At 39.8% G+C, this 13,919-nt stretch overlaps 1 long non-coding RNA gene across 1 annotated transcript; it reads right to left on the bottom strand.

The window, feature by feature from the left end:
• Positions 1–3,997: 3,997 nt before the first annotated feature.
• On the bottom strand, positions 3,998–8,810 carry LOC311065073. The gene is made up of 6 exons (XR_014602793.1): positions 8,732–8,810; positions 6,556–6,599; positions 6,274–6,404; positions 5,336–5,422; positions 5,180–5,241; positions 3,998–5,069 (listed from the first exon to the last, which is right to left on the bottom strand). It is a non-coding gene; the product is annotated as an uncharacterized lncRNA (long non-coding RNA).
• Positions 8,811–13,919: the final 5,109 nt, after the last annotated feature.

The following is a 13,919-nucleotide window of genomic DNA, read 5'->3' as shown; positions in this document are numbered from 1 at the left end:
TTGGGGGGACAATTTGGGAGTAAAAAGAAAATCGTTTCGGTAAAAAGAAAATCGTTTCGGTAAAAAGAAAATCGTTTCGGTAAAAAGAAAATGTACTAAGTCCAGAGCTCGATGAATGTTAGGGACGGAAAAAAAAGTCACTACAAAGTACTACCATTCAACTCTAAATTGCCTGAAACGTACTCCTAACAGGCTTTTGGGGGGACAATTTACCGAACCTTTGTTTCGGTAAAAAGAAAATCGTTTCGGTAAAAAGAAAATTTACTACAGTAGAAACTCCATTCACAGTTCAAAAATTCCACCTTACTGTGGACATGCATGCTTGAGATTTTTAAAAAAAATCATTTTTAGTTTTGGAGATATTTAACTTTAAGCGCCCCATGCATTGTCGATGCGGCAATGGATATTTAAAGGCAGGCTTACAACTATATACTTACGCCTAGTAACCTCATTCATACTTTAAAATGTTCATCTTACTGTGGACATGTTTGCCTGAAAAGGAATCTTTGAAATGTTGCATAGTTTTAGAATTGTACTCCTTTAAAAGTTCAGAGATTTGTAATGGAGGCGGATGGAAGGTTTTGGGACCTCAAAAAAACACTTTAACCTAGAAACTCCATTCACAGTTCAGAAATTCCACCTTACTGTGGACATACATGCTTGAGATTTTTTTTATCTTAAATCATTTGTAGTTTTGGAGATATTTAACTTTAAGCGCCCCATGCATTGTCGATGCGGCAATGGATATTTAAAGGCAGGCTTACAACTATATACTTACGCCTAGTAACCTCATTCATACTTTAAAATGTTCATCTTACTGTGGACATGTTTGCCTGAAAAGGAATCTTTGAAATGTTGCATAGTTTTAGAATTGTACTCCTTTAAAAGTTCAGAGATTTATAATGGAGGCGGATGGAAGGTTTTGGGACCTCAAAAAAACACTTTCACCTAGAAACTCCATTCACAGTTCAAAAAATCCCCCTTACTGTGGACATGCATGCTTGAGATTTCTTTTCTTTTTTTAAATCATTTGTAGTTTTGGAGATATTTAACTTTAAGCGCCCCATGCATTGTCGATGCGGCAATGGATATTTAAAGGCAGGCTTACAACTACATACTTACGCCTAGTAACCTCATTCATACTTTAAAATGTTCATCTTGCTGTGGACATGTTTGCCTGAAAAGGAATCTTTGAAATGTTGCATGGTTTTAGAATTGTACTCCTTTAAAAGTTCAGAGATTTATAATGGAGGCGGATGGAAGGTTTTGGGACCTCAAAAAAACACTTTCACCTAGAAACTCCATTCACAGTTCAAAAAATCCCCCTTACTGTGGACATGCATGCTTGAGATTTCTTTTTTTTTTAAATCATTTGTAGTTTTGGAGGTATTTAACTTTAAGCGCCCCATGCATTGTCGATGCGGCAATGGATATTTAAAGGCAGGCTTACAACTACATACTTACGCCTAGTAACCTCATTCATACTTTAAAATGTTCATCTTGCTGTGGACATGTTTGCCTGAAAAGGAATCTTTGAAATGTTGCATAGTTTTAGAATTGTACTCCTTTAAAAGTTCAGAGATTTGTAATGGAGGCGGATGGAAGGTTTTGGGACCTCAAAAAAACACTTTCACCTAGAAACTCCATTCACAGTTCAAAAAATCCCCCTTACTGTGGACATGCATCCTTGAGATGTTTTACTTTGAAACGATTTGTAGTTTTTGAAATATTTAACTTTAAGCGCCCCATGCATTGTCGATGCGGCAATGGATATTTAAAGGCAGGCTTACAACTACATACTTACGCCTAGTAACATTCATACTTTAAAATGTTCATGTTACTGTGGACATGTTTTTCTGAAAAGGAAATGTTGCATAGTTTTACATGCATCCTTGAGATGTTTTACTTTGAAATGATTTGTAGTTTTTTAAATATTTAACTTTAAGCGCCCAATGCATTTTCAACGGGGCAAATAGTAGTGGCCAATTCGCCGGTGTCGTCACCTGCCTGCACACAACACTGCTCTGTCTGCTCAAAGTGCAGGGGCAAGATCCGCCAGGGGAAAAAAACTAAAAAAATCTACATAAGATTAGCAGCCCCTCACCCTCTTCTGTTGCCTATGTTTTCAAATGAGCCTCATTTGCTAATCGGCCGAATTGTAAATGAGGACCATTTGAAAACCGGTTTGGCCACCGACAGGCGCCCAGAACGCATGGATGCATATTTATAGCAGAAAGAGCTTCACATTTAACTATAGCCATACTCATTCAATTCTGAACCGATTCTTAAAATTAAAAATTCTCTATTAGTTGTGAAGGGTCTACTCTTCTTTCATGTGTATCAGATCATGATTGTTCGCCATCAAACAATATCAAGCAAAAAAGAGACGGGCACCTCTCTCCATTCAGAAATGTAATAGAAGAACCGTCGTCCTAAAACACCCTGCCCCGCGGGTCTAACTCGGCGGCCTCGGTCCGCGAAAAAAACGGGGCAGTGTGTTTTGGGACGAGCGTTCCGTTTTCCACCTGGAATGGCTCGGTAATTCTCAATAGACTTATCACCCGTTGTTGCGCGACCCCCCGCCGCTTAACCCCCGTGGGGTTAAGATTCTGGCCCGGTCAACGTTAGAATTCACCTTACGAAAGTGGCTGTGGAGCCTCATAGGAGCTATAGCCTACAGCAGAGGGAGAGGTTCCAAATGGAGCTAGTAATAAAACAATAGTAAAAGGTGGTAGTATAATAACTTAATATTCCGATTGGAGCTAAACTATCAGACGTTATCCTTCAACTTCTCGTTTATGCTCCCAAATGACTGGATATACAGGTTTTGTAGCAATTGTAGAAATATTAGACCTTGATTGTCGAATTTTTAAGCATGTTATAATCATATATAGGCTACTTTACCATAGAACATTTTTCAAATATTTAATTTTTTAACGTTTTGGACAAAATAGCCAATTTTACATCGAGGTGCCCATATGTCCCTTGTGCCCACCTATCCTGTTATACCCTGGTGGGTCTGTAAGTCATTTATTTGTTACACAATCGGTCAGTATCATAATAAATAAATACCAAATGGAATATTTCTATACGTTTTTTTCTGATAAGTCTATAAGAGTAGGCTAAATACATTAACAAAAACGATGTTTTAACATTGATATACCTAGATATACGTTTATATCTTATATTTATATAATATCATTATATTGTAAAATGTATGCTGTGTTGTACAAAAAAACAGATCTACAAGCTAACACCGTGTCACTCAGCAATGCGTTGTTAGCTTGTAGATCTGCTCTGAGCATATCCACACTGTGGACGAGCTGAGATGATGACGTCACCGAGAACGGTGCGTTCCAACTACCGTACTCCCGTACTCCCGTCCTCGCGTCCTTGCAAGTTTATACTACCGAGGCGAACTTGCAAGTCTGAACTTCCAAGGACGCAAGTCCGTGCTTCCCAAGTTCGGGTATTGAGGAAACGGCCACCGACTCAGACATACCGGTCGGATCGGCGGAGTGACGTAGGTGTGAGGGCCCAAACTCTAGATCTGAGGGCTGCATAGCAGCCCGAACCTCTACTGACACCAAATGTGCACTGCAAAAAATGGCCAAATTAAAACAAGCAAAATATTTTTAAATTGAGACATATTTCTTTATATCAAGCAAAAAAAACTGCCAATGGGGTAAGCATTTTTTTCTATACTAGAATTCTTAAAACTAGAAACAAAGTCTAGCCACTGAAAGAGCATACTGGTGCTTAAAACTAGACAAAAATGCCTACATCTAAAGCAAGTTCTGCTTAATACAAGCAATGAATACTTTGTTATTTAAGAAAGATATGCTTAAATGTGGTATTTTTGTTCTCTTTATTAAGCCGATTCTGAGGATTTTTTCCTTAAATCTGAGAATAATAATAAGCCCCAAAACTCTTACAATAAGAAGCAATTCCTTCAAAATAATAGAATGAAAAGTCTTAAATTAAGACACCAGAAGCATTCTTATTTTCAGCATTTATTTTCTTTTATAAAGCAGCTCAGGCCCACATGCTATAAAATAGTGGTTCTCAAAGTGGGGTCCACGCAGGGACCCCCAGGAGTCCATGAAAGGATTTGAGGAGGTCCTGCTGAACATTTGTTGACATAGCCTCAATGTCAGTTTTACTACTTTAACCCATGATATAATTTTAACAACCCAAATTGTGTATGGGGAGGCCCAGCGGCACAGATTATTTTCAGAGGGGGGTCCAAAGCCAAATATTAATTTGGGGATCCTGGACTGGAATAAGTTTGAGAACCACTGCAAAGTTGGGCAGGGGGAGGACTTCACACTTTACACAGCAGACACTCAAGTCTGGACACTCAACTGGAAACATTCAATTCTAAAAACCATCCAGCGTGACAATACAATGTATATATAAAGTGCTTTGAGGGAGAGGCATAACTGATCCTTACTTCACAGGGTCCATCAGTTGAAGAATAATTGTTACCAAGACGTCTTGGCGGTAATAAAGCAGTACCAAGCTCTGTTGGTGACTAACCTGAGTAATCAACTAACCGTATTACAGCAACATCAAGGAACTGAACTGGTGGCGTTTGGTCTTTTTCTATGAGTCATGTTCCACTTGGGGTATGTGAGGTGAACGGTGTAATCACTCGCCATGAGATACATCATGCTGGCATAGGTGTCCTCTTTTGGGGGGAGCACGGTGGCGCAGTTGGTAGTGCTGTCGCCTCACAGCTAGAAGGTCCTGGGTTCGATTCCCGCAGTTGATGCTGTGGGCGTGTCCTCTCCTCCGAGTCATCAGTGCCCACCCCCTAGGTGGGGTTGGCGAAGGGGCCTTTCTGTGTGGAGTTTGCATGTTCTCCCCGTGTCTCCTAGGGTAGGTACCCTCACAAAAACATGTAGTAATCCTGGTCACAATACTGCCTCCCCCTGGATAAAAAAGGTGTCATCTTTTGGGAAGGTCAATACAGGCATGGCTCCAATGGCATGTGCAGATGGTTTCACAGACGGCAGGGCTGAGTGGAGTGGTCTTGCCTGAAGAAAGGTGTTGGGGTCTTCTGCAGACTGACACAAACACAAACAGAAAAAACAAAAAAATATCACAAAAAATGTATGCGTTGCATTCTGAATCTTATAGTCAAATATGAAAATTGCCATATATGCACATTTCTTACCTCAAGGATGTGAGCAGAGCATGTATGTCCTAACTTCATGTGGTGGAGACATGTCAGGCGGGCTGCAAAGTTAAAAACATTAATTTACAGCAGCCAGTTATTTAAACAAGCGTATACTTTCATGAGATACTCCGTCAGAAACAGTAATTACTGTACCTTTGTCCAGCTGCTTAAGGTCCCACAGCGGATCACTTTGGGTACAAAGTAGGAGTTCCGTCAATCGAGGATTCGTCAGAGTTCATCCTATGACACAGACAGATAAAGAGAGAGAGCAGGTCAGTTCACATTCCTCCAACGAGGATCTACCGGTGTTCATCCATAACTAGAGAGAGATCACAGAGAGACAACATTTTTGTGCCATCAGGATACAAAAAAATCACAAACACATAACATAAATACAAAATACATACAAACTGGAAAAGGCCACCAGTCATGATTCAAGAGGCATCACATTACATTGTATGCACAGAACTGAGATGGGGCCTGTTTGTTCAGGAGTCCTATAGGGACAAATGATCTTGAAGCCCTAGCCTGCAACATTGGCACTGTGTACCGTCGTCCTGATGGTAAAAGGTGGTATTGACTGTATAACGGGTGCGTTCTATCCCAAGCAATAGCTCTCCCCTTCCTAAGCACCCGGGTCTCATACATTGCTGCTATACTCTCATGTCGTACCCCAGCTATCTTGCTGGATACATTGATGATTTTATGGAGTTTGTTCTTATTAACCAATGATAGTGAGCCATACCAGGAAACAAAACAGAAAGTCAGTGCACTCTCCACGAAGGATCGATGGAAGAGCACCATTACACTTTTTTGCACATTATACGGTCTCAGTCTGTGCATAAAATGCAGCCTCTGCTGACCTTTCTTATAGATGGCATTAGTGTAGGAATTCCATGTCAGCTTGGAATCAATCGTTGTACCCAAATACTTGTATTCGTCAACAGTCGCCACCCCATCCCCATCAATAACTATTTGCTGGTGTGCATCATGAGCACTAGTCCTACAATAAAATATACTTAGTGTTCTTAATATTCAACTGACTGAAGGAAGCACATGCAGGCCTACTTCAAAGGAATACATTTGCTTACATGTTCCAGTTCTCTGAAGCAGGGGTCAATGAGTCAATGAAGGCCCATCTGGGTTGTTATTCAAGGTCCAAGACCTGGGAAACATCCTTCTTGTTGGGTCTGGTCTTAGGCTCTCAGTTGACTCTGCCAGACTGCCAGAAAACATAACAAAAATAAACAATTACAATTTAAAAGTGTAACCTGGCATTACGTTTCTAATAGCAGAAACTGAAGTGTGTCAGATGTTTGTCATTTGTCTGCCAGGTATCAGTGGTGTGTTAACATGAGTAGTAGCTTACTCACTTAGCTCCACTGGCTGCATATCTGTCCTGCAACATTGTAGTGCTCTATGAGGTAAGGGATAAAAGGATAATATACATTAGAAACAATGTTTGGTAATGTCTAGACGCCAATTAGAAATAACTAAGTAATAGTAAAAAAAGGAATTAAACAAATAACCACTGGCAACCACTGGCATAAATGAGGCTAGACAAGACAGTAGCAAAGGGCCTTGCAGTCAAGACAAACAGCCAAATATACAAACAACATAAGCCACAATCTATAATACAAATTACTACTACTACTAATAATAATAGTCTGTTTTCAACCTGGTGTCCCTATTTTGGACAACATTCTCAATAATGGCCAGCCTACACCCTCACAACGTGCCACTGTCTAACCCTACCGCATTAATTGTTGGTACAATGATAATTCGGGACCCCCAGGGGTCCTCGAGGGAGATCCAGGGGGTACCGAGCTAAATGATGGATAGTTAGGAACCAAATTGACCCTTATGGCTTATGGTTAAATTAACATAGATTTTACAATATAAATTGGGGTCCCGGAGATAGAAATGCCATTAAATAGGGGTCCGTAGCCTAATGCATGTCAAACTGGGGGTCCTTGAAATTAAAAGAATCACTGCTAGAGACGTAAAAATCTTCTCTTATGGGACTCCCTAGCTGGCATATCTTTTCAAATGGGGGTCCGCGGGCTTGTGAAAATAGCAGATCTACAAGCTCACAATCGCGAGGCGTTGTGATGTGAGCTTGTAGATCTTCTATTTTCACAATGTGCGCCTATTTCTTAGGTAATATTTGACAATGTGGCCAATGTTTGACCATGTTTTGTAGTATTGTTTGTTGTGTGTCCATTTATATTTTAGAGCAGTGGTTTTCAACCTTTTTCGCATCAAGGACCCCCAAATTGACAAATATTAGCCCTGGGACCCCCATTTGAAAATATATGCCAGGGACTCAACCATTTAGATTTTTTAGGGGGTCCCAATCTACACTGTATCACCATCATCAGTGTTCATTTAACTCTGAGAGTGTACAAATGGAACCAAATGGACCCTAACGGGTCCATTTGGTTCCATTTGTACACTCAGAGTTACAGACATATAAGGGTCAATTTGGTTGCTAACTATTCATTTGCCTGGGGACCCCCTGGAACCCCCTCAAGGACCACTGGTGGTCCCCGGACCACTGGTTGAAAGCCCCTGTTTTAGAGGGATTAAAAAGGTCTTATAAGTTCTTAAGTTGTCTCTTTATAAATGTGCAGATACCCTGTATAGTGTATGCACTTACACTGTATGTTGGTTTGTTTACTGTTGAGTCAGAAAAACATTAAGATAATCTTCTTGGGACCCCCAGTTTGGTAACCACTGCCCTAGGCCAGTTTAGCTTTTCTAACCCACAGGGGTGCAACATTTAATTGAATACATTTATTATAAATAATATTCTTATAAAAGCGATTTTCTGAACATCTACAAGATCACAAAGCATGTTGTCAGCTTGTAGATGAACATTTTTTAAACATTTTTTAAACAACACAGTTGTATGACAAACATAAAATATGGCTAAAGTAAAGTAGTAAATAGATGCTTTAAACCAGAGGTCTTCAACGTTTTCCAAAGACCCCTAGCTGAGAGAGAGATGGAGCAGGGACCCCCTCTATATTGTATAAAATTGTATTTCAGATTAAACTTTTTTTTCAACTTGGTCTGCTCTTTTTACCCCCTCTAGACCAAACCTTTTTGCCAAAAATAGCCGATCTACAAGCTCACTGTGAGCTTGTAGATCTGCTATTTTTCTAGATCTGCTATTTTTGGTTACCCTCAGAAAAGGGATGCTAGGGTTCAAGTGGTTAATGTAAAAAATAAATATATAACACACACACAGATTTGGCGGCCCCTGGGTAGTAACTCTGAGGACCCCCTGTTGAAGACCCCTGCTTTAAACATCACTTGGATACAATAATATTGTAATTGTGTGTAAATACGTTTGTACCGAACACTAGTTTCAACATGGCGGAGTCCAGCGGGCCGTGTCTCTGGGGTAAACAAAGAAGGACGAGAGTCCCTCGCTAACTTCGCTAAATAAATCGATGACATAAACTTAAGCAACAAAAGTATGAGGAATATGACAAAAGACAACGTTTGCTAAATATATAGTATATACAGTGAACGTTAACTTACCTTAGCATAACAACTCTGAATGAATGAACGGAGCAGACTAGAGCTGCAGAAAAACAACAAGACCGTTCTTCTCTTCCTGTTTCTTACGCGCGCTTCTCCAGTGATCAACTGCGCATGTGTAGTGCGGTCAGTGTTGCCAGATTCTGTGAGAGAAACAAGCAACCAGGTCTAGGAAAACCAGCCCAAAACCAGCCCAAAAGAAGCGACTATGGGCAACATGAGCACTTTAACACATACATCAGCTATTTGAAAATAGCAGATCTACAAGCTCACAACGCGTCGCGATGCGACGCGTTGTGAGCTTGTAGATCGGCTATTTTCAAATACAATCTTGCAGGGAAATTATAATGAGCAGATCTGGCAACCCTGAGTGCGGTTCTAGGTTTGGGCGGATACGGAAACGGTGCATGGTATACGCCCCGTATACCATTCAAAGCCCTTTGAATTGTATACAGGATACAGTCATAGAGTTAGGAGGATGCAGTAGACAGACCCTACATCTGATTGGACTGAACAGGAGCGAGGCTTTCCCCATTGATTATAATGAAAATTCAGACAATACAGCCTTACTTAGCAGGACCAAAAGCACACACACAAAACGTGATGTTAGAATACACTTGTGTAAAGTGATGTCCAAAAATAAATACACTTAAAAGGGATATTTCACTTTCAAAAAAACTTTCTGTCATTTTATCATCTACTCAGGCCTTTGTGAACCACCCAGACAGTTTTTAAGTTGCTTGATTCATTATTTAGATATTTGATATTCATTTTATCAGACACGCCCCTTTCCTATACAAACCCATTGTAACTTCAAACTCCATTTTAACCATGTTAGATTAATCAAAAACACCCGTCCTTGGTTCTGGTGACTCATCCTGCCCTCTTAATGCGTGAGGGGGCCGTGTTTTTCCGATTACTTTTTTCATTTATTTTATTTAAATTTTTTATTGTACTTTATTTTTTTAATTTTCAAAAAAAATATTAAAAATACATACCGTATGTCCCTGTGTGAGGAAAGTTATATGGGCGCGTCCGGGCTGAAGAGCTGATAAATAATCTGTTGTCCGATTGTGTCAGCGCCCCCTAGTGGCCAAATTATTCAAGAAGCCCAATAACCCTAATTTTCAGAACCACATGTTTGTGTGTGAGGAAAGTTATATGGACGCGTCCGGGGTGAAGAGCTGATCAATAATACGTTGTCCGTTTGTTTCAGCGCCCCCTAGGGGCCGAGATAATAGTGAAAACCTGTTTGAAAGGAGTAAAAACAAAATTGGACACCTGTTTCTAGGTCAGCGCGTCGCCCCGAACGCGCCCATATAACTCTCCTCGGACACGGCCTTACCATTCTCCTTAATTGGCTAGGGTCAAATGTCAAGTTATTACGCGCAATAAAGCGATATATCTCGAAATCGATGCATTTTTAGAATCCACCTTTCGGATATGTTGTACAGCTCGCCAAGGCGCACGTGTGGATGTCTTGTTTGTCCCGGTATGACACTCCTAAGTTGACCTCCTACACATTCAGAAGGCACATAGAGTCTTATATCTTAAGACCATATCAAAGGACAAAGTCAGAAATAGAAATGTGTCGTAACGGGACAAACAAGACATCCAAGTGTGCGTCTCAGCCAGCTCTACAACATATCCAAAAAGTGGACCCTAAGTCCTTATCGTATTCGAGATATTGAGCGAGATAGCGAAGCCGTAACCATAGCCAATTAAGGGATAATTAAATCATGATTTGATATTAGGGTTTGATTATTTCAAATTTTAGCATTATTTTACGTGTAGATTTGGAAAAAAAATATTTCGGAGAAATCACAGGCTTGGAACACCCTAAAACCAACCAAGAAGTGGCCTTTTGAGGCACTTCCTGTTGTCCGAGAAAAAAGAAACTTGCATATTTGGAATCAGCGCCATCACATTAGTCTAAAGCCAGAGTCTCGAAGAAAAATACAATTTCTAAAAATTTAACGAGGGTTGACCTTTGCAGTCTTTTCGCTGACCTTTGAGCTTTATCAGTGTCAGAAAAAATCAGGGCCGGTGCCAAAAAATCCGGCTTACTCTCAATATGGATTGAGAGAAGTTTCGGATTTTAAAAAAATATCTGGAGCGATTAGTTACAGATTTTGTGCTCAACAAAATCAGTTTTTTATACAAAAGTCAACGTCCAATCTTTTTGGTGACCGTTTGTATTTCCCAAGGTCCTATAAAATCGAGACCTATTCCATTCAATTCAGCGTCTTTTTTTGAGTCTGAAAAGGTGTTTTTTAATTTAAAAATAAAATATTTTTAAAAAATGTGAGAAAAGCTAAACTTTGAACTATTTCAAAAATCTATAACTTCTTATTAAACAATTCTAGACTATTGATGTAACCTACCATTCGACTCAATATCATATAAATAAGAGGGTGGAGGGGTCAAAATAAAATAATAATATGTTTGTGAAAAAAGCTTCAAGTTTACTAAACTTTAACGCTTGTTTAAACCACTTTCTAAGGGTCATACAAAATCGAGACCTAGCCCATTCGATTCAGCGTCCTCTTTTGAGTCTGAAAACGTGTTTTTTAATTTAAAAAAAATATTTTTGAAAATTGTGAGAAAAGCTTAACTTTGAACTATTTCAAAAATCTATAACTTCTTATTGAAAAGTTGTAGACTATTGATGTAACCCACCATTCGACATAACCAGGGTTGACCTTTGCAGTCTTTTTGCTGATCTTTGAGCTTTATCAGTGTCACATGTACATATACATATACGTATATGTTATATTATGCATATAAATAGATAAATACAAACACCAAAATTATCCTCACTTATAATGTTAAGTAAGGATTACTGAAAAAACATTAGTTTAATAAAACACTAAAAGTCATCCTCACTTATAATGTTAAGTAAAGATTACTGAAAAGACATTAGTTTACTTACAAATCCTCCTCACTTTATAATGTTAAGTAAGGGTTACTGAAAAGACAAAGTTTAATTACTTTCCTCACCAGAAAGTTGACTCTACTAGATTTCATCTAGTAGAGTCAACAAATTAAGCCGAAATGAGTAAAGAGTACTCTTTCTTTTAAGTAAGGTCTACCATTACATGAAATCAGATTTTACAGTGTGGGGTCATAGGATGTTTCGGGTCTCGCAACATACACCCTCGCCCAGGTGATCCAGCCAGGGTTGATGAAGCCCCGACTTACGTCCCAGGTAGCTACCCACGGTCAGTCCTAAATAGGGAAAGACAGGGCCACTTAATACACTTGTCCGAAACTACTCTGCCAGGAATGGGGGAGAGGAGATACTCTGGCACGTGGAGGGACTAGGCTCTGTGGATGGCCTCGTGGCCGGGCTCCTCCTCCGTCTCACCAGGTCCAGGACCTGTGCGTTGCACCAGACTACCCCGCTCCAAACATTTAATTCTGGTGTGATGGTGTCTTGGCCTGTGGTGGTACTGCAGCCTCCCTTAGCGATTGCTTGAATGGCCCTCCTAAAGGCCTCACCGTGGATTTGTTGGGCTTCTTCCTCATGGAAGACACAGACTGGGGCGCCAACCCAAACTTCTCCCGGATGCCATCTACTCTCTGGTGGTCACCAATCTATTCCTGGTTGTCAGGTAGTCTATAAATTCCTATGAGCCACTATAAATAGAATAACTATAACGAAAAAACATCACATGGATGCACCTGGGACGTATCAGTGTTGTTACACAGGTATCCTCTGTACGGGCACCTCCTAAATATCCATACATGGATGATAAACGAAACGGCTATGCTCTAGGGTCGTCCTTATATGGCGAACGTGTAGGATGACAATGACACCTACCAGTTTATAAGGTTGAGTTGAGGCAGGATAGATCAGATCAGATATATTCCGGTTCAGTAACTAATAAGTATAACTAACTAAGAAAGAGTGAAGCCTTACAAACCATTTACTCTTCTACCTGATCTCATCCTACCGGCCTGAATTACTAGGGCCCCACGGGAGGTATCGTTCTAATCGACGACGCTCAGGGCAACCTGCTACCAGCAATCTAACTACAAGAACTATCCTTATAATTAGTTCATCCTAACAGTGTTGTAACCTGTGGTCATATACATCTTCCTGCCTTGTACAAATAGTATATAAACATTTGATTTGGTTGCACCTTTGTTTCGGCGCCATTGAAAGCATGTTCGAGCATTGCAGCACCGTGCAATTCCCCAGGTCCCCTGTACGAATGGAATGTCCCTTGTCAGTGTAAAACCCCATTAGAGCTCACTCCTCTTTGCAATGGCGAGTTGATCCAAATTGAGACTGGTGACTGTTGTGGTTTCTTTATTATTATTGTTTATTTTACTATTATTTTTTTATGACACTGTCCTGCCTGTATGTTAATTTCTTTTTTTGGTGTGTACTGTACTGTGGGTGGGGGTGGGGGGGGGGGGGGGGGGGCTGTAGTGTGTCAAGTTGAAGCCTACAGAGCGTGCTTGATATCACTTACATTTTTTTGTTTTATATTCTTTTTTCTTTTGTCCAATAAGTACCTATAACATTATGCATAAAACTACACAGCGTTACTGCAGAGTTTAAGACTGGTTTTATAGTTCCCAGATTGTAAAGTGTAGCGTGCACTTTTACCAATGTGCACTGTTTGTTAAATGGTTTGAGCGATCTGAAACATGGTCTTTATCTGTGATGTCAGATTGTTGAATTAAATTAATGTAGGGGTGGGAATGAAACTGTAGTGTGCATGTGACCAGTTGAACCCTAACACCCAAACTTCTATTTTTTGTTTTATATCACTTTTTATTTTTATCTCATCTGAAAGTAACATGCATGCACAGCGTTGCCGAGTTTTGTTAAGATGTGATAATGAAATGTTTTATAGTTCCCAGATTTTAAAGTGTAGCTTGCACTTTTACCAAAGCCAATGTGCACTTTGTTAAATGGTTGGTTTGATCTGAAACATGTTTGTTTGATCTGAAACATGTTATTTCTATGTGATGAAGTCGCATTAGATTGACAGTTGAATTAAATAAAACAATTCTTAAATTGAGAATCTGTTCCAACTGGTCTTACTCTTAAAATAAGGAAAAATAATCTTGTGCCTCCGCTGGGATATGATGCAAACCACTGTTGTAGCTTGTTACTGGTTAAGTATTGCTCAAAAATGGATTAAATTCCCTATTAAGAAAATGCAAGTTACAT

The sequence above is a fragment of the Gymnoscopelus microlampas genome (genome assembly GCF_963454915.1).
Source record: "Gymnoscopelus microlampas genome assembly, chromosome: 2".
NCBI lineage: Eukaryota > Metazoa > Chordata > Actinopteri > Myctophiformes > Myctophidae > Gymnoscopelus > Gymnoscopelus microlampas.
This window is presented reverse-complemented; position numbering and strand designations above follow the sequence as displayed.